This window comes from Alligator sinensis, unplaced genomic scaffold (genome assembly GCF_000455745.1).
Source record: "Alligator sinensis unplaced genomic scaffold, ASM45574v1 scaffold1052_1, whole genome shotgun sequence".
NCBI lineage: Eukaryota > Metazoa > Chordata > Crocodylia > Alligatoridae > Alligator > Alligator sinensis.
This window is the reverse complement of record NW_005842971.1, coordinates 398,311-408,738: the sequence shown is the minus strand read 5'-3', so window position 1 is coordinate 408,738 and position 10,428 is coordinate 398,311.

Sequence of the window (10,428 nt, the reverse complement as noted above, 5' to 3'; positions counted from 1 at the left end):
GTGTCCGCACCGGCCGGGAATCGCCTCTGCAGGCCAGTCCCCTCCACACCGCCTGCCCCGAGCTCGGCACCCCCAGCCCCACCGCCGCTGTGAGCGCCGGCGCGGAGGTGCTTGAAATGCAGCTCTTTTTGCACAGGCGTCCATCCAATACACTCTCCATTCACTGGATGTATATTTTGTCCGCCCCAGGGTGGCCAGATTTTAGTCGAGCCAACTCCACAGTGTGGATTTCATAGCTATTTAAAAAACAAAAAAAGCCCCCATGTCAGCCGGCCCCCAGTGCCAGGCGTGACAGCGGGTGGCAGGTTTGAACCCGGCGTGGTGCTCGCTACGGCCTTCCGGCGCACCGCTTCTGCTTCCCCTCCCCGGCAGGATGGGCTGGAGCAGCGTTGCTGACTCAGACTCTGGCCGGGGCACCCAGCAGGAGCGCTGCGCACCTGCAAAATTAGAACGGATCTTGTAAGTTTTTTTGTAATAGGTAGGCAGCTGTCCAAAGTACCATGTCAATCATTAAGGCAGTCACAGGTTGTACTTTTAAAAAGCAATGAATTTAATGTTTAGTCAAGTTTTTAAATTTAAACTAGCCAGTTGCTCTCATCTGGCCAAGCTAGAATGATGCATGGAAGTGTATTGCAAAATGTTGACTGACAGGATGTAATTCCCTTTCTTGGTTCTCCGTACCTTTGATGGGAAGTAGCATGTTTTGCAAGAGTCAAGAGCAGGCAGATTTGTATTCCTCTGAGGTTAGTCAACACGAGCCCTAATTTTTTTGTTCTAGCTCAGGGCTATTCAACTGGCAGCCTTGCAGGCTGCACCACACTGCATGAGGAGTTAATGGGAAGCCTGCGCCTCCAGCTGCCACACTCCCCATCACTTCTGCAGCTGTGGTGGTAGCCTCAGTCTCTGAGGCAGGGAAACATGATCATAAGCTCACTGCCACGGGGTGGAGGGGAACTTGTGCTGCACACCTAGCAGCATGGCAAGGGGTTGCGCAGCAGTGGCACAGGGGACCTCACACAGTGTGTGGGCTGACACTGCTTCTGGGGCCAGGGGTTCACCCGCAGCAACAGCGGCAGCAAGGTGGTGTAGCCCCCAGCCGCTCGGAAGTTGGACAGCCCTGTTCTAGCTGAATATCGGGCAGATTTAGAAAACTATACTGTATTTCTGCCTACAACTGACTTCCCATTAGTATGAGGGGATAAGAATAAAAAAAGGATTGTTAGTTTATCAACATGGATACATAAGCCTTTCAGTTTCTGTACATGGTAGTACTGCTAAAAGGACATTTGACTGCAGTATAGAGTGAGCAATAATTCCAATCCATGAAATACAAACTCTAGTTGAAGGGAAGTACATTTAATAGATGTTGGATGTAATAATTCAGCACAGAACACATGTAATATTCTGAAAGGAACTGTAATGACTGCTTGCAGAGTTCAAAGAACCCAAAAGTGCCATTAATCAGATCCCAAGATTTCAGGTGACTAGTAATGTTTTGGGTGCCCAGCCTGAGGCATCTTAAATAGGCCTCATTTTCCAGAAAGTGTTAGGCACCCACTTTCAGCAAAGCAAGCTCCTTCAGGCTGTCTCAGATTAGGTGTGACACTTTCTTATTTTAAGTCTCGGCCTTCATTTGAAAGTCCAGATATTACTGTTATCCTTTTCTTTTACTAACTTCATGATGGTCTCATGTCTGTGAGATTTCTCAATCTCTTCTTCAAGTTGTTGGTAGAAAACATTCTTGTCCTCATTGCTAGCTTGAAGGGTAGGTATAGACACTAAACAATGTGATGAAGCCATTCTGTGTGTGCACGCTGAGCATTACAAGTCAAATAGATACAGCAATACTTGGTCAGTCAATGTGTGCATAATTGCCAAGCCATGTGATAGCATCCTCAGTGGCCATGTGCAGTTCCTGTAGGCCACCACTGAACTTAGTGGGTAGTCCTTGACAATATGCAACATAGTGTGTGTTTTGCAACAGCTACAGTCTGGGTTGTTGTGAAGACCCCAGTGATGGAGGTTGGCCACGCACAGACCTTGCCTTGGCTGGAACCTGTTCAGCAAGGCCCACTGACAGCATGGCAGTATTGCTAGGTCTGCCCACGTGCCTTTAACTTGCCTACCTAGCTTACCTGCCCACCTAGCAATACTTGGTGATTTCAGTGCAAGACTTAGATGTAGTTTTAAGAGCTGGCCTAGCATTGTGAGCAAACACAGAATTGGTAACATGAATTAAAATGGCCAGTGAGTGTTAGAACTTTGTGCAAGTTAAAATCTATGTGCTATCAACACCGATTTCCCTGGGAAAATCACAAGAAAGACATCGTAGAAATATCCAAGATCAGGGCACTGACACTAATTAGATCTAGTACTGGTTAGGCATAACCACCTGAAAAAAAATCCTGCATATAAGGTCTTATAGTGCTGACTGTGACACTAACCATGCCTTAGGCAGAAGACTAAGTCAGAATCAATTTAAAAAAGATCCACCATATCAAAACTACCAGTTGCCTTCAGATAGGTACCAGCCAAACTAAAGACTAGTCCTGTGCGAAGCGGCAAGTATTCGCTTCAGATTCGGCCGATTCAGAGGGACAGCGATTCCATTTGGCCGAATCGGATCCAAAAATTCGGCGCCACTTCAGAGATTTGGCCATAGACTAAACAGGCAGCAGTCCTCACCATGCTGGACACAGCTGCCTCCAGCTGGTAAGTCTGTTGTGGAGAGGGGAGGGGAGGGAAGGTGCATGGGGGGGGGGGTGCAGATCAACGCCCCCACAGCAAGGGAGGGATCGGAGCTGGGGCTGGGACAAGCTGCACTGCCGAGGCGGGGGGGCACAGGACTTTGGGAGGAGGGGGGTGTGGGACTCAGGCATGGCAGCTCTGGGAGTAGGGGCTGTGCCCTATTGCCGCTTGCCTCCTTCCTCCCAGAGCAAGCCGCGCCTGCATTGTGCCCTCTCCCACCCGCTCTGGCTGGGCAAGTGGCAGCAGGACATAGCTGAATCTTTTCTGAATTGATTTGGACGCTTCCATTTCGATTCGGACCTTTTAATTGGTCTCCTGATTAGATTCTGATCCAGAGGTTCGGTCGGCGAATCAGGCTGAATCTCCTCCAGATCCAATTGGCTACCAAAGCTTTGCACAGCCCTATTAAAGACATAAAAAGATTCAGACTATTCAATAAGAAGCTGTGAAAGCAAGTTTACCTAACAACTCAGCCACTGAGGCTTGAGAAAGCATTGTACCTGTTATTTTTTAAGCTGCTATAATAGCATTTGGCAAAAAATGCAGACTGGTTTCAGTAGCTGTGTTGGTCTAAGAACATAGGCAGGCACAGTTCTTTGGGTAGATGTGATATCTTTTACTAGACCAACTAAATAGTTAGAAAAAAGTTCTTTGCAAGCTTCTGGGCACAAATACCCTTCTTCAGGCATTGGGAGAGACTGCTGCAGTTATGAGATCTCCAAGGCAGAACTCATGACTGGTTTGAAGAGCATTCTGAAACCCTTCTACCCACTGGGTGAGAACAAAGGGACAGTGCTAACCATCTGTAAGAAATCTCCCAATACCATAACGCTAGAAAATCTGAGAAAGGGTCAAAGAAAAATGCAAAGGGAGGCTAAAAGGTGTGCCCAAGATTTTTGGCTGAAACTCTGCGATGATATTCAAAAAGAAGCCAACACAGGTGATAACTGTAGAATGTACAGAGGCATCAAACAAGCATTTGGTCCAGTCAAGAAGAAAACAGCTCTGCTGAAAGACTTAAATGGAAAGACTTAAACACTGATAAAAACAATTTGAGTGTTGGATTGATGACTGGAATTATAGGGCACCTACACATGAGTAGTGAACCTTCTCCAATATGCTGTAATTACAGTGGGTCAGAGCAGACTCAATTAATAGTCTGCTGGAGAGTGATAATTACTATGCTCCAGCAGACTTCAGCAGCTCAGGTATTAGCATCCCCACATTTAAAAATGGTGGCAGGGTTGCTTTAACTAAAGCTCGTTCAATGCTATGCTCTGGGCACTTCAATTAGAGTGGCTCTCAGAGCTGCTCTAATTAAAGTCCCCCTCCCCCCCGACTCCCAGAGCACTTGTATAAATGCCCATATACTCCAGTGAAACTGAATCAAACACAAAAAGCTTGAAGGATTACCACAGTTTGATTGATTTGGACAAGCCTACATCAGAAGATTTGCAGAAAGCCATTAAATTGATTACTGGGAACAAGGCATCCAGCAACAACTGTTTGCCGGCTGCAATCTACAAATGTGCCAACACTGAATTACTTTGAAAGCTCCATGAAGTTATACCGCTCTGTTGGAAAGAGGAAGCAGTAGCCCAAGGCTTCTAATATGATTTGTACAATTATACAAAAACAAAGGAGATAGAAGTGACTGAGACAACTATAGAGGTATCTCCTTGTTGAACATCATTGGAAAAATTGTCACTCGCATTATGCTCCCTAGGCTGCAATCTCTAGGTGAAAGAATCTATCCTGAAAGCCAGTGTGATTTTTTTTTTCTTTTGCTCAAGACACTCCACCATTGATTTGATATGATATTTTTGGTCACACAATTGCATGGGAAGTGTCGAGAAAAATGAATACCACCATACGTAACCTTCATTGATCTGACAAAGACCTTTGATACAGTCAACAGACAGGGTCATTTATAGAAGTGCACCAATACATCGGTGCCATATATTGGCACTGATATAAGGAAAATTGATATTATTCTGATATAAGAAAAATTGATATTATTCGTAATCAGCTTTTTTTGGCTGATGTAGCCGATAATGTTGCCAATAAATGCCGCCTCTGCAGTGCAGCACGCAGGTGGTTAAGAGTCTGGCAACGTGGCGAGCAGCGCCCAGCTGGTAAGTCTGTTGGGGAAGGGGCATGGGGGGGGCAGATCGAGGCCTCCACAGTGAGGATGGGGTGGAGTAGGGGCAGGCGCTGCACAGGTGGGGCAGGTCTTGGGACGGAGCCATGAGCAGCTCGTCTGGGGATTGCGGGGAGGGGAGGCAGCCCCTGCCGCTGCACGCACCCCAGGAGGGCATGGGGGCATGTCCCCCTGGATCTGTGCACAGAGCAAGGGCGGGCTGCTGCTATGGGCTGGGGCCTGGGGCAGTGCTGGGCTCTTCCTGGCAGAGGGGATGGGCCAGGCAGCAGTGGCACTAGGAGGAGAGGGATATGGGGAGGGGAGGCTACAGCTACCCCAAAATTTGCCGTATCTGCCACTCCCAGTGCCTCCGCCTCTTGCCCCAAGTGCAGCCCAGCCCAGCACCCCCACCAGGAAGAGTCCAGTGTCACCTCCAGACCCAGCCTACTGCAGCAGTCCACTCTAGCCCTATGCACAGTTCCGGGGGCATATCCCCCCCCCCCCCCAATGCCCTCCCAGGATGCATATGGTAGCAGGAGCCACTCCTCTCCCCCCAGATGAGCCACAGCTCTATTCCACGCCCCACCCTGGCTGGGCAGCGCCTGCCCCACTCTCTCCCTCACTGTGGGGGCCTCTATCTGCCCCCCCCACTCTCCTTCTCTCCCCTTTTGCCCCTTCCACCACAACAGACTTACCAGCCAGATGCTGCTTTCCAAGCTGCCAGGCCGCAAATCAGCAATTAAATCAGTATCGGTAGATATGGCTCATTAAAAACTCAGCATTGGTATCAGCCCCAAAAAATCTATATCAATGTACCCCTACCTTTTTACTATTCTGAAGAAACTGGGTTGTCCCCCCAAACTGTTGAACATCATTCACCCATTACATCGAGGCAGCTATAGTGTATGAAAACAAACGCCTTTGACATCAACAATGAAGTGAAACAAGGTTGTGTCTTAGCCCCCTGCTTTTTAACATCTACTTTTTATTCCTGCTTCTTCATCCATTCAAGGACAGCAATGATGGCAATTATCTTTGAACCAAAGTAGATAGAGGCTTGTTCAACATGATCTCGATGATCTGTTGAGGTCCCTTCCGACCCTAACATCTATGAACATTGCAAGGTTTACAGTGAAAAAGAACTGGTTCTGAGAGATTTCCTCTTTGTAGATGATGCGGCCTTGGTTGCCCACAGTGCATCTTCCCTGCCAAATCTCTTGGGCAAGTTTTCTGAGTCATGCAAGAGCTTCTGGATGGCAGTTAGTCTCAAAAAGACTGATCATGTACCAAGGGGTGGAAGAACCAATACCTGACACCACCCTGGAGGATAAAACTCTTGGTGTCATTGACAGCTTTGGCTAGGTGAGTTCTACAGTCAGCAGGGAGCTTGACCATCAGACTGAACTGACTAACAGAATCAGAAACTCAGTTAAGCATTGTGGGCTATTGCAGAAATGCGCACAGAATAAAAGCAAACTACCAGCTAAGGTAAAGATACGAATCTGTGAGACTTGTGTGCTGTCGTCCCTGCTTTATGGTTCAGAAATGTGGACTACATATGCTAGACATATAAAGAGATTCAACAGCTTCCACATGAGGTGCCTGCATAAGATCCTGAAAATAAAATGGGAAGACAGAATACCAACCACAGAGGTAATAGAGCACAAAGGACTGATGCACTTAGAAACCACTATCCAGAAGAAAAGATTGTGATAGGTTGTCCATGTCAGAAGAATGGGAGAAGACTGTATCCCCAAGGATATTTTGTATAGTGAGATTTGAGATGGCTTTAGAAAGCAGGGTGGTCCTCTTTTTGCAAAAATGATAACGCATTCTATATTAAACATTAACGTAAAAACCTGGGAGGAGTGTGAAGAATCTTGTCCACTCTGGAGGGAATATCTGGCACTAGGTGCAGCTCAACATGAATAGCTTTGATCTAGAGGATGGAAGAATAGTGAGAAAGAAGAAAGCATGCTGTAAACTTGGACTCCAGCTCAGGCAACATGTGGATCTGTGAAACTTGTAACAAGCTGGGGTTTTTTTCTCTCAAATTGGGCTTGTCAGCCACAAACGGATTGATCTGGCATCTGAATCTGTGTACATGTACACCGTGATCCACAGGATTGACGGTTACTTACTACTACTAACTTTTAAAAAACAAATAAACCAGTAGCATGATTTTTTCTACAGGTAAAATTATAGGTTTCTGTATGATGTGCTAAAAAGTGTACTATCTATAGATGAGATTTTCAAATTAAGCCAGTTGGAATTGGGTACCTCAAATCCTTTTGTGCCTTTGAAAATCTCCCTTTTAGTATAAGTGTGGGTGTTGGGTTGTAGATTTTTATAAAGGGTTTCTGATGTCAAGAAGCTTATAAGCAGCTGAATGTTCTGGTGCTTATTAAAATGGTGTGTGGCCAAGCAGAACATTTTCTTTATCTGAAATTTCATGGCAGTGTTTAGCTTGGTTGCCAGACTTGGCCACATGCTGCAAACAAACCTTCTTCACTTATTTCAGATTGTTAAATATTTTTTTTCACTTGTGCTTGCAAACCTTTTCTGCTAACGTTCCATAAATGTTCTAGAGAATACTGGCAGAAACAGAATGCAGGGAGACCAGAAGTATTTGTGGAAGTTAAATTTTGTGTAAACTTAGGCAAATAAAAACTAAATTTTAAATTGTTAAATATGAGTATTCACTCTAACCTCTCATTCTTAGTGTTATACGTACCCAGCTGGGTACATGGAAGCAGATCATGTGATCTGTAAATCCATTTAAAATAAATTACACCACTTAAATTTCAAATACTTGGGAGTGAGAAACAGACCAATAAGTATTAACAAAATAAGCCAAAATAACAAAACAGATAGTCATAACCTGTTTACGCTCAGCTGGAAGACAGAAACACAAGTGGTTCATAGAATATATATCTCGCCTAACTCTGAGTCACATTCTTACTGCTGTTTCATAGAATTTCTCTCTGATGTATATGGGCTTCTATCTGTCCCTTCTGACCCTACAAACTATGAAACTATGAATCCTGAACATGATGAAGGAAGTCAGGATGCTTAAACTGACTTGTCCCCACAACAATTCATTTTTTCTTGTTGAATTTCTTCAGAACTCCAACATGAAAAATATTAGGCTTCCCAACATGCAAATATGGAATTATGAGGACTTTTGAAAATATTTGGTCTTTACAGAGATCCTAAGTTTTCAGACAGAATTACAATTCCATGGCTTTAAAAAATTGTTGTGGTAATAAAAAGGTAAGCTCACCTTTCTGTCTGATTTGGGGCCTGGTAAGTGGTTTTGGAGTTATTTTAGTTTGTTGGTTCAAGTGTTTAAACATTTGTTCCAAGGCATGACCGGCTTGCCCTCAATATAAGACAGTAATGCAGAAGTCCTGAGGTAACCCTGTATCCTACTTAAGTGTAATGGGATTCAGTGTTGATTCAAGGACTTGATCTTTCACCATTTAAGTCCACGTGAGTTTTGTCATTAATTTAAACAGATGCAGAATCAAAGTCCAATTACACAGTATGTGGGCCTGATCCAGAGAGGTACTTATTGGGTGGCTTTGAAGTCAACTGGAGTTGTGGGTGCTTAGTGCATAGTATAGCACTATGTTATTAAGCACTAAAGTAGCATAATGTTATTACCCAAATTACTGGTAACCTTGCAGATTGACTACTGATAAAAGAGGCAGAAAAAGGTCTACAGCCCAACCTTTTATTTGCTTGCATTTCAAAACACAAAAAAACACATTTATCCCAAGGTCTGTCTGGCTACTCATGACAGTACAACATAGATTCTCACCTATACCAGCTGGGAAGAATCAAGAGGTGAGAGGTGGGTGGCACACAGGTTGGCAGCAGGCCTTTTTGAACTTGCTGAGTTCAAGAACTTGCTGCCATAAGCTGGTACCCACAATGGCCCAGAGCCTGCACATCCTGCAGCTCCTCCCTGCCACCACCAACAGCGCGCAGCCCCAGCCCGACCGATGCCTGTTACGAGCTGCCTGCCCGCACTGGGCAGGGCAGAAAAAAATCCAAATTAGCTGACCTTATGCAAAAGTTGAACATTTTAAATGGCAGCAAAGTTAATGTCTTTTATTTCTGTCTTCATTCAGATACAGACTGCACACTTCAGTCACATACAGTACATCCAGATTTCCCATGCTAAATGGTCCTTTTTAAAAGTTGTATGTGATTTGGACATATAGCTCCAATTCTGGAGAAGTTGTGAAAATTGCTGTAGCTTCATGAAATTAGTACAACTGTCCAAGTTTTCCCCAGCTAAGGATCTAGCTTGGATCTGAACTATAGAGACATTTTTAGAAGAAAAAATAGTTTTTCAGTGTGAGAGAAATGATCAGAGGTTACATCCGACTTGCACCAGCAAAATTCGGCTAGGCCTCAGAATACTGATTTACTAGAACTTGTGAGAACACTACTTTTGATTGCAAACAGATTGTTTCTTAAATTGATGGGGTGAAGGTGGTAGGTTTCCGTGGGATGATATGTACAACAGCTTTAATAGCTGTTGTTACCAGATTGTTACTAGAGGCAGATGCATAATTTAGTGGAGGAAACATGGATCTCTTGGCAAGTCTGGGATTTGATGAAACTTTAAGACAGGTGATTACTAGCATAAGTCTGACTATAATAATATTGTGCATAACTTCTTCCATTTTCCCCATCACTCACTGTTATGTTTGTTTCTTATTTTAACAGGGTTTTGAATATAGCCGTAGTGGAAACCCGACAAGGGATTGCCTGGAAAAGGCGGTTGCAGCACTGGATGGAGCCAAATACTGTAAGCCGGCAACCTCTTCATTAAGCTCTGTCAGCATGCATCTCTCTTCAGAATGAGCTAATGTAGTATGTCCAAAACTTTTTAGGTTTACATCCCACCACACTACAGTCTACCCTTCTCGCTCCTCCTCTGTTTCCCTTGCTCTAGATGTTCCTCTTCTAACTGCTGCTGCTTCCTCTGCCACCATCCTGGCTTTATGCCCTCCCTGGGAACTTCCCCACAGTTTGGGAAGCGCTAGAATATAAAAGTACCTTGTGAAGAGAAAAGAACCTGAGCTTGAGCATTAAGTTAAAACAGTTAACTCAGATTTTCCTGTCAGCCTTCAGTTGTGAGTTACATTGCTGCTCTGTCCTTTTTTGTTAAAATATACCTGGGCATTTGGCCATAAGGATTAATTCCATTAATTTAACTTGGCAAGAGTGAATTGTTTCTGCTTTTAAATCTTTGTAAATCAGAGAGAGACAAGAGTCTGGAGTCTAATATTGTGGATCAGATTCATCCTAGTGTAATACTGTTGCAGTCAATGGAATGAATTGGACTGAGACCAATAGTTTATAGTCAGATTTTTGTCATCACTGCTCCTTGTGAAGACTGCTTTATGTGACAGGACCTGTTTCTTTAGAAAGGAAAACTAGGGGAAAAATATTTATACATTGACTTAGACAGATCTATTAAAAAGTGCCTTTTCTCTGCTATGCTAATTCTTTTTTCTCTTTTA